This window comes from Lepidothrix coronata, unplaced genomic scaffold (genome assembly GCF_001604755.1).
Source record: "Lepidothrix coronata isolate B3197 unplaced genomic scaffold, Lepidothrix_coronata-1.0 Scaffold255, whole genome shotgun sequence".
Classification (NCBI taxonomy): Eukaryota; Metazoa; Chordata; class Aves; order Passeriformes; family Pipridae; genus Lepidothrix; species Lepidothrix coronata.
The window spans coordinates 370,784-387,515 of NW_016690435.1; positions in this window are offsets into that span (position 1 = coordinate 370,784).

Genomic DNA, 16,732 nt, shown 5'->3' on the forward strand with positions numbered 1-16,732 from the left:
GGACCTGTTAACAACAGACCATTTGCAGCAGCTGCCCAGAGCACACCTGACCCTTCAGGCTATAAGCTGGGTGTTAAGAAGCCTGTGAGATAGGAGGATGTTCCTATCCTCACAGCAATGACTCAGGTGTGATAACTCTCCTCCAGGGAGTCATTAGCACCTCCACACCCAGCCTGAGGGGTCATGTTGCTAATGGACCATCAAGGATTCCAAAAATATCTCACTACTCGCTATCACCCATCTGGAACTCCCCGAGCTGTGGGAGGTACTGGGCATTCCCACTCGAACCTGAGTGTATATAATCTTGGGGTCTTGGGACTTCTGGGCCTGACTCGTCGGATCCAGAGGAGGACCAGAACCTTGACTGGACTGCAACCACCACTATCGACCGGACTGCGATCACCACCCTCGACCAAACTACAACCAGCACTCTCACCAACAGGTTTTCCTTTCCTTTTGCTTTGGACTCAGGGGGACCACATCGGGCTCAGCACAAGGGCCAACGAACACCATTCTGTTCGTGCCCCAGGGTGTTGGGTTATACATCTGGGTTTTGTGGGTTAAAACCAATTGTTTGTCCGTATAATTGTATTTATTGTATTATTGTTATTAAATTGTAATTGATTTATAATCACTTTTGAGCTGGGTTCATTTCTCCTGCCAGTCTACCTTTAAACCAGCACACCCCCTCATCACAGATTACAACCTAATCATGGCCAGTCTTCGCGAACGAAGATTTGGGAAAGGTCTCTACCCACATTTGTTACAAGCACGCTGGTGATACAGGGCTTTGCAAATGCGGGTAAGGCCTTCGAGCCTGCGCAATGGATTTTTTAGGTGAGACACAGTGTGTGCTGAACTGAGCCCACCCTTTAATCCTAAGGTTCATCTGCCGGGGCCAAGCGAGCTTGGACGATGGCAGCAAGGTCCTCAGGACGTAGGTTTGTTTAGAGTGACCTTCTCTTAGACGGATGGCCTTACAGGGCTGAACGAGCTCCATCTGCCCGGGTTTAGAGTTGTCCTTCTCTTCTGTGTGTTCTGGGGCTCCCCTCTCATCTCCCACAATGGCACTGTCCGCACAGGCGAAGCTCCCATTCTCTCACTCCTTTCAGCGCCCGAGGCCGGGCTGCACCGCCATGCACGCCACAAGCATTTTTTCACTTTAAGTGAAAAAAGATACAATATAACACACCTCTTTAAAGTGGGAAATAGTTCACTTGCAGACATGGGCATGCTAAAGCCAGGCAACAGCTAAATTAACATGACTAATAGCCACCTTTTTAGTTCTTGAAAGTGGCAAGGTATATTTTTAGCACCAGAATTTTAGGTACAAAACCACCTCAAAGGCTGAAAGTCAAACCTGCTTTACTGAGCCCCACATCTGTGCTTGGGGAGCCAGGCATTAAAAAAGTAAAATCCATGTAGCTGGAGAATTCAAACACCATCTGTTGCAAACCTTATTTGCTAGGAAGATGAGGCAGGGACAGGGAAAAATTGGTTAGAGACATTTTTCTGCTCTTGTACCTCTGTGTTGAGAAGGGTTTGAGGAGATTTAGTGAGAATAAAAGCCCAGCTCCTGCAGCAAGGGGTATCATAGCTCACTAGGGCATGTACTGTCTTCTGACTCTTGATTTAGGTGGCACACAAAGTCTGAGTGATGAAAGCTGAGCTCTTGAGGAAGGAGGGGAGTTTTAATCTGGTACTGTGAAATGACTTGCTTTTGCCAACCTATTTGAGGGAAATAGCTGACTATTGTGAGAGAGATTTGTGACCAGGTCTGCCTTGGAAGTTCCTCTTTTCTGAGGAACACTGCGGCTCATTGCTGTCTGTGGCACAGGTATCAGTTAAACTAAACCTGTATAAAGGCTGCAACATCCTCTAAATTAATTTTAAAGTGGACTTTTCTCGGGATAGCTGCAGCAGAGTCCTGAATCTGTGCTGGTCAGATGAGCTGCGCTGAGGAGCTGGGTGGGTAGCTGGAAGGGCTGATGGGTCTCATGCTCTCCTGCCACACTGTGACAGGACAGTAAATTTGGCTGTAGGGCCTGTGGAATGGCCAGGCTTATTTTTCTGTATGAAAATTTACAAGGAGCAGGGGAGGAAAGCAATCCTAAAACTTCCCTCTCCTAGCTTTCCTCAAAACTCCCAGCAGAGCAAGCAGTCACTTGAGGCACATCCACACCTGGGCCCACCCAAGTTTGTTGAGTCAGGAGACAAGATATAAACTCCATCCCACCAAGTCTCAGGTTTCAGGAAAATGCTTTCTTCTTCTTTATGTCACAAAGGAGGTTTTCCTCAGTTGAGAGCACTGTGACATGCAATTTGCAGGACTCCCACAATAGAATTTAGAGGGCAGGAAAATTCTCTCCATTTTGCAGGTCCTGAAGGAGCAAAAGGCCTACGCCCAAAGTGATGATATTCCTGCATTAGGATCCAAGGCTGCTGGTTGTCCTTGGAACTGGGCTGGAAGAATCCCACAGGAATTGGAAGGAGACAAGGTAGGGAAGAGGTAAAGTGAAGATGGAGGGAGACAGAGCTGGGTACAAGGAGAGACAGTTTGAGATATTGAACAGGTTATTGAGCATGTTAAAACTGTGTTTCCTGGCATCCTGTACAAACCTTCCATGATTTACAGGGACAAAATCTATGTTTTTCAGCAACGGCAGTTTAAGTACAACCCTGAGACTGATCTTGGACCCTCATGCTCCCCTGAGCAGGCTCATGCCTCCTGTGGGGAATGTCACATGACCATCAGTAGAGCAGGTCCATCAAAGCAGTGCTGTTGTCCCATCAACGTCCTCACGTTCTGCGGCCATAGGGACCAGAGCTTCCACGCAAACACTCAGTCCTGAGTCTCTCACTCTGCTGGTTCCTCTGCTTTGCTGTGGAAGTGCTAGTCAGAATATGTTTCCCCCTCAATGTGCTTCAGATGCTTTAAGGTGCTGGGCTGTGACTGGTCAGGCTCAGAAGGAGAGTTGGAGGAAAGATGACCAGGTGGGTTTCTGGTGGCCATCCCCAGAGCGGGTGGGACATAGGTCAGACAATCTCAGGAGAAGGTGAGCTGTGGTGGGAAAGGTCACCTAGACCCAGTAGGAATGTGGCCCCTCTGTGAGAAATAAATAAGACAGTTTTATTACAAGCAGGGATTTCCATGGTTACCTCATGTTGAGATACCTAGAGGTCATTTGAGGAGATTGAAGAGCCATTTTGTGGTCAGGAGCTGGTAGGTTGCAAGTTGTTCTGGACACTGTTACTGACTGCTGCTTACTGCCTTGTTTGCTATTCTTATTGTTCTGGTTGTTCTGATCCCTGTTACTACTGCTGACTTACCATTTTGCTTACTGGTCTAGTAAGAAGGTGAATTGGAAAGTATGTAAGGCAGTGAGACCAATTTGGGCTCACTGCCAGGGGACCATGAGGCCGGGGGCAGGGAAACAACCTGACAGGTGGATGAGAACAACCAATGAACTGTACCAAAAGGCCTTTTGAGGAAGAGGGGAGCAGGGCCTGGCGTGGGAGGTGTGAGGGAGTGGTTATGTAAATCAAGAGACCTTAAAAAGGCTTGTCCCCTCCCAGTCAGGTGTGCTCTAATCAGGTCACGAGTTCGGTGCACCCAGCACTGTTAATAAAGTTCTTTGTTTCACTTTATTTGGCCATCTCCAAAATTTTAATTAGAGATATTTGTTGCATCTACAACAGAAAAGAGGGACGATAGCAGTATTTGAGATAGCAGTATTTGAGATAAACACTTTGTCTCCTGCTAATTTATGTGGCTGATTCCTGCTCACTGAGTCCAGACAGGCCTTTTGGGGAAAGTTAAACAAAGCAAGCAGGGCAGCTCCAATACACAGGGCAGCTCAAATACAGTGTTGGGGGTACGCTGAAGGGCATTCACATACAGGCGTGGTGGACAGGGGCCCTTCCAGGTGCTGGGGGTTCAGTGTTCAAGGCTGCCTTGTATTGACTCATCAAATATTTGTTTACATCTGTGACCTTCAGACTTTCTCATCATGGGGATGATTTCAGCTGCGGGTATGCTGGCAGCCACTTTGAATTTCAGTATGGGCCAAGAGCAGGGAAGGATAGAAGAGCTCCTTATGAGCACTGTTCCTCTCACAAGGTTTAATTCCAGATGTACCCAGTGTCAGGCCCTGGTAAAACTCACCCCAGCCCTGGGGGCAAGGCTCTTACCAGCACTCTTTTTTTCAAAAAGTTTTTCTTGAGCAAAGGTGGTGCCAGGGGAACCTCTGCAGCTGCATGAACTAGACTTGGCCACCCCTATTTCCAGCTGGCAGAAATGACTGTTGCTCTGAACAGCAGTGGGGAGCACTGCTTTATCCCTGGTCAGGACACTCTCTTTATTCAAGCAGGCAGAGAGTGGACTCTCCTTACTGAGGCAATGTGGTGGCCAAAGTCCTCTTTGTCAGTTCAGTGGAAGAAAAGCACAAGCCATCTCATGATGCTTTATGGGCAGGTGAACACCTCTGTTCTTTTCAGACATCTTATTTGCCCCGAGGGAGAATTTGAAGTCAGTGGGGTGCAGCTGTTACCGTAAAGGTCCTCTCATTGACCCCTAGGAAAAAGGCATCCCTTCTCCTGAAAGGTGGCTTCCCTTCAGACAGATTTTTGTGCTTTTAGAAAGGGAGCTTCAGACTTTCACACCCCAGGCATATGGCTCCATTTTATACAGGCTGTGGTGAGGTACAGGACAAACTTTTCACAGCAGTGGCTTCTCTTAGGGGCTGACTGATTCTCAATGTGAGTGTGTCTGTTTCCTTTTGTGTTTACCAAGTGTAACCTGCAATTCTTATTAATTATGGCAATATCCCCAGCTGCTTATAGCTATTTAGACAGAACCATTTATGTGCTTTCCACTAGCTAAATGCCGCATTGCTAACTAGACTATTTCCTGATAATACTTTTTTCTGTGTTTCTGAGGAAGTTTCCCGTTATCCTAGACCTCTCTTCTTCCTAGCTCAGGACTCTCTTCCCCAGCCTGGCTTGCTCTTGCTCCTTGGCAGGGTGCCTTGCTGACTTGGTAACTTGCTTTCTTGCAGACTTATCTGAACTCAGCCATGACTTCCTTGGCCACTCTGAGTTTGCGTGTTCTTTTGTAGCATAAAAAAGGAACAAGCTAAGCAGCTGGTGATGGCTGCAGCTACCAGCAGTGATGCAGTTTTTGTTTCAGCTTCTGTTTCCTCTTTCCAGAAAAGCAAATTGCTATAACTGAGCTGTCAGTGACTATGGACAGAGGCCAGGATTTGGGCTGGCTGTGTGATTTTATGTAGGCTCTTGCTTTATGTGCCAGTTGGGAATTACCAGTAATAGTGCTACAAATCTCTGATGGTCAAGACTTTTGGCAGTGTTGAAAAAAATTCACTTGGTTTTATGCCCTGATGTTGAGGTGCTGCTTTCATATAAATACCCTTACCAACCCTGGAGCGTGAACTTTTTCCCCAGGATTTATGTTTAATATACCAGCTGGTCAGAGAAGTGGGCAGCAATGTTCTGCAGTGTTTTCTGGTATACCTGCATGAACAAGTGTCCACACTGGACTCAGGCTGGACATCAGTCAGGAAAACTTGTGACAGGACCTTTGGATGTGATTTGTTTCAGACAACAGCTTAACATGATTTAACACAGCAATGTGAAGTCCATAGAAAACTAATTCTCTGTATTTGAAAACACAGCTCTTTTTCCTCTCTTCCTCTCTTTCTTAAGATATGTGCTGCAGCTTGACCTCAGTCAATCCCCCCTGGGCAGGGAGGGGAGAAGCAACTCTTGCCCTAAGATAAACTGCTGCCAGTGATGGAAGGCATCTTCCTGGCTAGTGCAAGTGTCTTACCAAAAGATTTTACAAAAATATTTTCGATTCAAACTTTTCATGCCTTTCAGGATTTGTATCGTAGGTGTTCTTCTTCTGCGTCTTTCAAGGTGGCTGAATTGCTCAGAACAACCACGTCTTCTGTGAGGTACTTTACCTTTATCTCTGGAGAAGGTGCAACACTACTATGAAATCATTCATAGAAGTCCGTTCTGGGAGATGGGGTCTCTCTGGGGAGAACAGGGATAAATGACCATCAGACTACATATCCTGTAAGTCATTGATGCAGTATGTTTTGAATCCACCTGATTTGGAGCATTAGCCAAAAGAAGTTTGGGGAATTTCCTTTTCCCATCAGAAAACCACTTGAAACCCTCTACAAAGTGACAATTTTCATGAAAACATATGCAAAAAAGTGATCTAGATATTAAAATCACCTTTTCTATTCCTAGTAGCAGATTTGCATGGCTCTTGTGGGGTACTACATCCCATTAGGAGTCACTGATGACAATTTTAATCAGTCAGTGTTTCACACTGCATTCTGTAGCAGTCCCCAGCAGGCTTTGATATGACCTGGTGAGCAGCCTGACTCCACTGGGCTCTGCTTATTAGGGTGTTATGCACTGGGACAGCAGAAATGCCTGGTTCCACAGCCTAGCAGTGCAGTTAATATCAAAGTTTTCACACAGCTGGCACTGACAGCAGGTCCGTCCTTCTGCAGCCTGGGGTGTTGGGGATGCACCCTCACAGGCAATCTGGATGTGCCACACTGGACCGAGGAAACCTCTTCATGCCACTTGGCTTGCTTAGAGGCACTTCACCTCAATTTTCCTCTGCATCCTTTCATTCCCTGTGTCTGTTTTCATGCTCAGCTTAGTTGCTGTCTCAGTACCTGTGTTCATAGTGAACAGGTTATCAGTGCTGATTCTGGTCACAATGTGTTGATTCAAGTGATAGTACACTGCACTCTTTTATTCAAGTGGGTAACAATCCCCGAGAAGATTTAGTGTTTCCTAATATCTCTCCTTTGGAGACAGAGTTGTGCAGAAACACCTCTGGTGGGGACACTCACTTTTGTGTGCTCTGTGTGACCATTGATTTTTTTTTTTAAACTCTGAATAGTGCCTGTTTGATGGACATTTAACTTGTTCTTTTAAAAATATCCATGTCAGTATGCTGGTCAGTAGAGCTGCTGAAAGATGACATTTAGAATCATAGAATCATTTAGGTTGGAAAAGACCTTTAGGATCATCAAGTCCAACTATAAGGATGTGAGGACCAGGGCCATTCACTATCTTGGTAATTCACCATCAGCTCTTGCTTCATCTTACCACTTTCCATTACGCAGGGTGTTGCTTTCTGTTCCACACCCCCAAAACCACCGGGCAGTTCTATCAATGTAGTGCAGATTGGCTGCAGAGGTAGTGGTGGGATGTATTTGGCCCCTTACTACAGCATCATGAGGTCTTGTATCTTTATGGTTGTGTTGCTGTTCCCCTCAGGCCTCCTGGCTGGACATTTGTGGTAGCTGCTGAGTGATGTGGCCTAGCTGTGGCAGGACCATGAACCTGTCCTCCAGTGTGGTCCTCATGCTGTGGCTGAGCCCTGTACTGTTGTATCCTGCCACATCTGCATGTCAGCACTGCTCTCATTCAGCTCTGAATTTTCAGGACTAGTATTGCAATTTCTGGTATTGTGTCAGCTTGTGAACTGAAATCCAAGGTAGAAATGAGATTGGTGATGTTTAGGGAGGTGTTTGAATAAGTACGTCTAGCTGCAAAGAAGAAAGATCATGTGCAAGTCTGATGCCACACAGATGGGGGATACACACAGGGGGGTCCCTGCTGATGCCAGGGAGTGTTTCCCTTCTGTGGAAAGCTAGGAAAGGCTGTAAGTTCAGCCTTTCAAAATACTTCCATGCAAGCCAAAAGTCCCTTTCCACATGTTGGAAAGACAAATAAAATGTAACACTGGGGAGCAGGAAAAACTGGTCTTTTATTGCCAGCATTTCTTGGCTAGTCGGTGAGGAGGAAAGGATATTTCCCTCAGACCTTTTTTACATCCCTCTGTCTTGAGTTTTCCAATAGGAAATTGTGAGCACATGAGTTAGGCAGAGCCCTGGGGAACAGCAATCTCCATACAGAGATTGCTGGCAGGGTGCAAAGCTGGTGGCTGGGTAGGATGTGCATGTACTTATCACACACTTAGCATCGCTCAGCTGCTTCACCAAATTCCTTCCCCTCCCCTCAACCCAGACTATCTTTCCCCAGTTCCCGTCACTGTGGGTGGTTTGGGAGTAATGCCACCACATTGGCATTACTGGGGAAGGTCCTCCAAAAGTAATCCCTGCTTCTTCTCTCTCCCTGGTATTTCTTTACAGCTGGATCTGTTCCCTGATCAAGTTATGCCCCCAGTCAGGGACAGAGTGAGCCATGACAAGTGGCCAGGAATGGGGAGTGGGTGTGCTGCCCATGGCTGTGGGGAGCCAGGCAGCACAATGCTGCCTGGTGGGTTTGCTACCAAAAACCGTGCTAGGGAGAGTCAGGGAAAGGCAATAGCTCTCTTCTGGTTGGCCCATGAGTCATTGCACTCTTCCCCCCCCCCGCCTGGCATCCTGAGGCCATTCGGGTTGCAGCCACCTTGCTCTGTCGAGGCTATAGCTATGGCTGGTCCATGCTGTCCATGTGGGAAGGAAGTGATGTCTTTCATCCCTGGCATGAGCCCCTAAAATCTCTTGGGAAAATCGGCACCAAAAATACTGATTGATGCCCTCCAAGCAGTGGAGACTCCTGGAGCTGGCATGGCTGCTGTTACATACCCTGGATGTCTGTGGGAGCCAGAAAAGCCTGCAGCGTCAGAGGGGCAGGCCCTTGTTAATATGCCTGAATGATATGTTGCCCTGTGTTGAACCCGAGAGCGTGTGCTGGCTAATGCACGTCAGCACAGAGTCCTTCCAGGCTGGCCAGGAAAACCCCAGGAGATGGAGAGATTGCGAGAGTTATGCTGGAAAAATAAATAAGTGTACTTTCTGTGACGATTCAGTCTCCAGCGGACTCCTATGCAGCACTTCTCCCCTGCAGCTTCTGCCCAGGGTGTTAATGCTGGGAGATATCCTGTGTTACTTAGCTGTCTCCTGGCATTGCTGGAAGGAGCAGGGAAGTGAACAAAGCCTGTGCTCTCTCTGCAAGATCAGCAGCTTCAGCCACGATAACTCAGCTGCTGGAGAAAGGAAATCTGGAGCTGGAGGGGACAAAGCCTCTGCTGCTCTAGAGAGTATTAACAACAGTTTCCAGCTGCTGTGGGATGGGCCCTCAGTCTGGATCAGCTACCCAAGGAGTGAAATATGTCCTGTGTCTGCCCACTCATCTGGACAGCACCAGGCACAGTGGGACCTCCTCCTCATTACAGGTCTGCCTGCAGAGCACCTAATCCAATACTATTAATGACAAACAGAGCAAACACGATGTAATTTAACCCATTAGGCATCTGTAAAGGGATTACTCTGAGGTGTTGACCTGCCCAAGGATGGTGGAAAAACATTATTTTGTATAGAGAAAAAACCTCCTGACACTTCAAAATGCTATGGGAAGGAGGAAATAACTATCAGAAAATAGAACAGACCAGGTCTTCCTTCCTCTGATGATCTGGTGGGTGAGCAGAAGCACATCAGCTTACAGAGGCAGAGATATAGCTGCAGGTAGTCTGGGATGAGGTTTTTCAGCTCCTACTGCTGTAGCTCCCTGAAATGCTACAAGGAGCTGGAAACCTTTGTCTTCAGGCAGGAATGTGCTCAAAAAGCAAGCCTCAGAAACTCCACAGTGTTGTTCCCTCCCTTTCCCATTAGACCTGCTATCCAGCCCTCGCTGGCAGGGAAGGCACACAGGATGCACAGGAAAGCCTTACCATGTGTGTGGATGCTTTATCTGGCAGACAAGCTTTTCCTGGGAATGCACAGCCCACTTTGATGAAGGATGGGATGCAAAGTGTGAGTATATGCCTGACAACAAGCTGAGAGCTCCCTCTCTGGTGATTACAACTCTTGCTTATAAATGTAAGAGCTCAAAAGCCCAGCCTGATGGAGCTAGTCTTGAGACTTGAATCCTTGCCACCCCCCCAACATTCCAAGGTATGGATTGCTTTAACTCTCTGGGGTCAGGTTGCTTTAGTGTGAGGATGGATGATTTCTTTTGGTTTTGCTTTTAAATGCTTTTGAGACAGTGGGTGACAGCACTCCTCCCTGTCTTTGTAGGGCATTTGCACTCATTGGGATCATGTGATGCAGAGCACTAAAGCTTTCACACAAAGAGAACCTGCTCACAGGTCCTCACCTTCACACAGAGTGAATCGAGGACTCTACCATGCAGATACAGGCAGTGTCAAAGCTGAAGACCTGTAAATATAAGATGCATATAACCAAATATGAGCCTGGAAAGCTGGAGGAGATGCCTTGCTTGGCTCTTCTGGCAAGCAGTTGTAGTAATCTCCTTCAGGGCCCTTTGGTCTTGGCCTTCAGAGAAGTTCTGGCATGCACCTGGCCTGAGCCACTGCTGAGATGGGACACTAACAGCAGCCTTACTGACACGCATCTGTGTTGATGGAGAGCTGTCTTTGACTAGGAAATACTGGAAAAAAACTGAGACCTTCTCTGACCAGGTCCTCACCTGTTCTCTACTGGAGAGATGGCTCTCTATTTCTTCTGGGCCATTTTCTGTAGTTCTAGGTTGTCCTCTTGCATTTCTCTGCCTGGTTCTGTCTGCAGCAATGTAGTTTGCTTCTAGCAATTGCTTTTCTTTGGCCAGAGTGTTAGACTTGCTCCGTGGCTTGACCAGCATGTCTCTAGTCCTTGGACAAAAAATACAAGGGGCAGCATGGGAAATTAGCTTCTCAAGCCCTTCCTCTAGCAAAAATTAGGCATCTCTAACTCTGGGAATGGACAGGATGGGAGACATTCCTGTAATGCTGATTGCTCTTGCACATATGTGTCCCAGCCCTCCCTGGCAGACTCACAAGTCATGAATGGAGAAGTCAATAGGAAGAAGAACTGTAACACTGATGAATGCTAGGAGATCATACTGTGCCTCAGTAAAGGATGAAGAAAGAAACCACCCCAGAGTCACTTGGCTTGGATGAGAACAAAGTCTGAGCACTCTGCCCTTCAGGCTGGTTTTCAGAGGAAGTTTGGTGCTGGGAGGCAAAGGATGGCACAGAGAAGAGGACTTTATGCACATAAGGACTTTATGCACCTTCTGCAAAGCAGTCCTGGCCAGAGTAAGAAAGATCTATCTGTTTCCTATGATTTGGTGAGAAGTGAACTGTGGGGGGGAAAAAACTGTGGGAAAGAGGTGTGTGAGTTTGCAGCAGGGGTTGTCCCCTTGAAACAGCTGTGCCCACATCCTCTCCATATCAGCAGCCAAGAGTGGCTACCCCCAAGCAGGGCAGTGCATCTACTGGGGCTTTCCCTGCTACCAGACAAGTGATAGTTTCCGTGATGGGCAAATATGAGCAAGCAGGCTGGCTCTTCTGTAAGGTGAAAGCATATACATCTGACCTGCTGTGTGGTTTTCCTGTATGGCACCTGGTAAGGACTGTAAAGAAGGGATGTTCCTCTGGAGAAGGGCTAAGTCTGCACCATTTGCACAACCCAGCCTAGACCTTCACTGTGTCGTACAAAGGCCTGGCCAAATCCCAAACCCTTCCAAGGAGGGAGAGAACAAGACATGGTCCATCCCTAGTCAGATGTCCACAGTGCTCATGCCACAGTGCTCATGCCCCCCATAGTGGGGAACTGGCAGTATCCCACTGGATTAGTACTGTAATTATTGGCAGTAATCCTGAACAGAGCTGATTTTTGTGTCAGTTCTGGACCCATGCTGCTGCTGGCGTGATGGGTGGAAAGTACATGGGTTGCAAACCACTGCCTGCCTCATTCACTGAGGACATGACCTCCAGGGTGTCAATGGTAGGCCTGGAAAACCTGAAGCATCTCTGCCTTGAAGCAGGCTTAAGTTTTTTCCTTGATCACTCCCTGGCTATGTGTCTCATGGTGGCTAAGCTGTGCCATGCTGGATGCCCTTGCAACACAGCTTCCAGCAAATAATTCTCTGAACCCTTCCAAGCTCATGTTCCTTGCATCAGGGACCCATCCCAGGTGGTTGTGCCACTCTGATGTGCCAGGTGTCTATGACCAGGTCTCTCTGTCCTCTGGGATGGCTTCTCTGGTGTGAGCTTGAGCTCATACTGAAGCCTTTCTGGTTGAGAGTGGGGGCTTCATAAAAGGTCTTCAGAGCTCTTTCTCCAGAAAACTCTATCACTCTCTATAAAATCTTTTTGAAAGGGGCCAGTGGGTTCAAATGCTAAAAGAGGAGGAATGATGAGCAGATGCCGCTCTTGCTTAGGGTTTAATGGCCTTGAGAAACCATATATTAAAAAAAGGAGTTGTTTCCAGGAAAAGTTTTCCTTTCCAGTGTCATGAAAGCTGCTCTTTGATAAAGATTGTAATTTAAAAACCCAACAGTCTTATTTTTTTCTCCAATTCATTTTGATGCTATAAATTCAGTGGAGGAAGGGAGTGCTTAAAAAGCAAATGTCTATATTTTCTCATATAAACATATCGTTCTTAGGAAGACATTTACTTCTTTGACAAGGGTCTTTCTGTTGGAAAACCGTTGCTTAGCTTTGCCCTGACAGCCCAGGGACAGTAAAACTTGTCAGCCTGGAGAAACTGAGTGGCTTGGCTGGAATGGGATAATGTTCATATTAAGAGGGCAATTGTGCTTCAAACTCTGCTTTGGTGGTGCCAAGCAATCCCCTCCGATTCTCGTGACACCCCCCCTTTGGAGCTCAAATGCAGCTGCTGACCTGCGGCACATTTCTTTTCCTAGATGTTACCTTGCTTTTTTTTCCCCCGCCTCTTTGGATTTCTAGAGTGCTTGAGCTCATTTCTGACTGTGGTATTGCAGATGTGGATGGCTGGGCTGCATTTTCAGGATCTGATTCAAAGCCCACTGAAAGCAGAAACAATTTGCTCTTGATATCCATGGTCTCTGGAGCAGGCACTGTGTAACTGCTAATTTTTATTCCAGGCAATTGCAGTTAAAAGGAGTGAAGAAAGTAACCCAGGTCCACTGGCTGCTGAGCAGGCAAAACAAGGATGCTACTTAAACCAGGGTTTTGCACCAGACTCCCACAAAGAAATGAGAGATAACTAACTGTTCACCTCTTGGAAAAATTGAGGCTGTCCTCTTTAAAACACAGAGATTTTATTTTCTCTCTTTGAATTTTGTGCTCTAAGCAAATGAAGGGCTTTATAAAGAGAAGGGAGGAAAAAGCAAAACCTGGGAACCTGCAATGCATCCATCCAGTTGTGAACCTCTGAAAGGTCTGGCCATGGCAGCACAGCCCATACTGGCCTTACCAGTGAGCAGTAGCTGAGATTGTACCTCCAAGAGAGGGTAGGAGCTTATAGAAATTGCTACGTCTGTCAGCTGGGAGTATTACTGGGAGGAGGGGGGGTTGTGAGTTATTCCTACTATTTTGAGTAATTTCCTTACTCATAGAGGCCATTGCTTCCAGTGTTTCTGCACTGTACATAGTGCATGTAGGCTGGTGCATATCACCAGAGACCAAGTTCAGCAGAGAAAATGGTGGTGTAATGTAGGTTGGATCAGTGAATCTCTCCAAAAGATGTTTCTACCAACAGACCCAAATTCCTGCTTTGCAGCCCCATAAGGTAGTGGAGGGGGAGGCTGTGTGTCAGACGAACCTTGTTTGCCATGTGGCTGTGTGAAATCTGACAGCAAGAACCACCTTAAAAGTGAGCAGCTTGGAGGAGCCGATGTCTGCCTGCTAGCAACAGGAGCCAAACAGCAGGGCTAGATGGGAGATGCATCATTTTGGGATGGCTGAAGCTGGAATGACTCCCTAGGCAGAGAGGGCCAAATGCTGCAAGGCAAAGCGTGCAGATCTGCAGATGTGAATGGGGCACAGGGCTACCACCTCAGCTCAGGATCTGACTCACGGCCACATTGTTGTCTTGGAGGGTGGATGATGTGAAATGATTCACCAGTCACCAACCATTTACAGTCACCAACTGTTGGCATTTGATGTAGTTGAGTCAGGCCCAGCAGGTGTAAAAACTGGTGAATTGGTTAAATGTTTTTGTGGACCTCTGGATGGTAGCCAGCTTGCATGCGATGCTCTTCCCAGCTAACACAAGGCTGGTTGGCAGAGTGTGTAACCAGAAGTCAATTGGGTCTGTGAAGAGCTGACTTTTGCTGCCTCTCAGAGATGCCTCTGGGCCTCTGTTCACTTGGAAAACAGAGCTCTGTGGGAGGCTGGAGGCTTCCATCCTGTGATGGGCACAAAGTGATGGGAGTGTGTTGTCTTCAACCTGGCAACTGTCTGGCTGCTTCTGTCATGTGTCCTCCCCATGCTGTGGGATGCTGGTCTCCACTGGGTGACCTGTGGATCTCACACCCTGGGTTTGAGCACTGTGAGGTTACATGGAAATTTTCTACTTTTAAGGCTGCTCAATTTTTGTTTGCCACCTTTGGAAATCTTTAAATACCCTTGTAAGTACAGGAAGCTCAAGGAGAAACACCAAATGCTCAGTCTCATTACAAAGTCATGGACACTAGAGAGCTGCCCAGGGAGCAGGACCCATTAGCACTTTGTGACTAAAAGAATGTATGTATAGGTAACCCACAGCACAAACTCCCAGTAGGGGGGCCAAGCTGCAAGTAGGAGCTGCCAAGGAGGTGGTGTCCTACTTACAGGGATGGGGTGGAGTTCTGTTTATTCCACACTACCCACGTTAGTGTGGAAGGATGGGGTTTTCAGCAGAAAATGCTGACGTGCTGGAAGCCAGGAGCTCACTTCTGTTCTACGTTCGTCGGGAAGGGGTGGACTGCCCCCTTGAACCTGGCAGTGAACTTTCTTTTTCAGTTGCCCACTGGAGTTGTGGGAAATTGTAACTATTGCCAGAACCGGCGAGTGGTAAGTGGGGCCAAAGCTGGCAAGCTGGAACTGCTGCCGGGCTCGTGGGAGGGTCAGAACCATCCTCGAACTGCACTGCGCTCTGTCACCCCCCACTGTGGAGCTGCCACAGAGCCACTGCCTGGGACCGGGACTCCGCTGTGCCATTCACCACCACCAACACTGCTGCTGCTCCACCGTCCCCGGAGAGAGAGAGAGAGCGAGAGCCCCTGCACCTGCACCACTCTCTGCCACCGTGCCACGGTGGGAGAGAGAGCCTGTGCCTGCGCTGCCATTGTCAGAATCAGCATACCGGCACTGCAATTCTTGATTCAGATGATATAGCTTCCTAGTTTTTTTTGTTTTGCCCCTATTCCCCATGGTTTGTCTGGTCAGGGGAGGGCATAAAACCATGGAAACTCGTTTGCCACATTGTTTTTCATTGTTCTCTCAGCCCACACATCCCGTGCAGGGGCCCTCTGCCATCTTGCCTTTGTTCCCAGGAGGCTCTGTGGCATGCTGTACAGGAACATCCACCATCCTGTTTTGCCCTAAAAGGGACCAGGCAATAATTTGCCTTTGTTGGTTAAACCATTCTTTTCATTGTTGTGTTTATTGCTATTTTCTTCAGTAAATTGTGACTCTAGGTATAATCTCTCTTAGTTTTTTTTGTTTTGTTTTCTCGTCCACTATCTAAAGGAGGTGGCTTGAGTGGTCTTAATTTTCCCCCAAGAGTTTTTAAAACCACCACAAGTGGCTATTTAATTGGAAAGAATTACAGAGTCATTGGGACCAGATTGCTTATTTGACTTTCCTTGGGCTTTATCCAAAAGCTGCTAAAAGCTAACATGATTTTCTTTTCCACCAACTTCTGTGGGCTTTGGATCTGGATCTTTGTGCCTACAGGGTTATCTCAGTTTCCTGGAACTCACTCACTGTTTGCATTTGCTTAGTATATTTACTGCTGGGCTGCTTTCTTCTTTAGCTCCTGCTGGCTGATTGCAAAAAGTTCCTGGCAGCTGCTGGCTACAGGAGCAGCATTTCTCTCTCAAAATTGGCCCTGCACATCCCTGAGTGTCCCCTTCTCCAGCTGGCCCCATGTAAGTCTTAAAACGTCACAAAATCCACTATGGACTTGCCTCTTGCAAATTATTTGGTGCAGTTAGAGAATATTCGGGAGCATTGGGCACCATTATTAATTTTTTCTTTTCCTGAACCTCAGACAGTCTTTCACAAAGACATAGGCTCTCTGGAAGTGATGTTTGCTCTGTGTTTACTCCCTATTTAATTCACTTGGTCATAGTCAGGCACAGTACCAGATGGAGCATTCCCAGCACTGTCTGTCTGCAGAGGCTGGTAGAGGAACAGGGCTGAGCCACTGCATGTCCTGAGGGTACTCCTCTTTGGAGCCCTAGCAGACAATGGAGAGCCATCACTGGACAGTCTACCCCATTGCATCTCCCAAGAGGTGTTACTTCTTGGTGTCACTTCCAGTCTCCCAGCCAGGAGCACAGGTGCTTATGGTTGAGCAAGGATGATCGTGAGAGTTCCTTCCATAATATCTACTGACTTGCAAACAAGTATGCTACTTGCTTTTCCACTTGAACTAGGGCAAGTTGACAAGTACCTATTCTTGTTTTCTTAGGTGTTAATGGAAATGTGACACTTTTAGGAAAATGCATCTCATCCAGGAGTCAAGATAGGCCTTTAAAATACAAATAGGAGCAGAGGCAGCAATACAGGCAAGCTTTACATTGTATTCCCTTGAGTACACAGAGTCAAAGTACAGTTTGCAGCATATATATATATAAATCCAGGGACAGGTTGCAGCTTTCCAGTGGTGAGTATGCTGGCTTTATTCTCGGTCAGTGGTTGCCCTGTACCCTTCTATTGTGTTCCTGGGACCTCTCACCATTCAAGCACGAGTGACTGCCA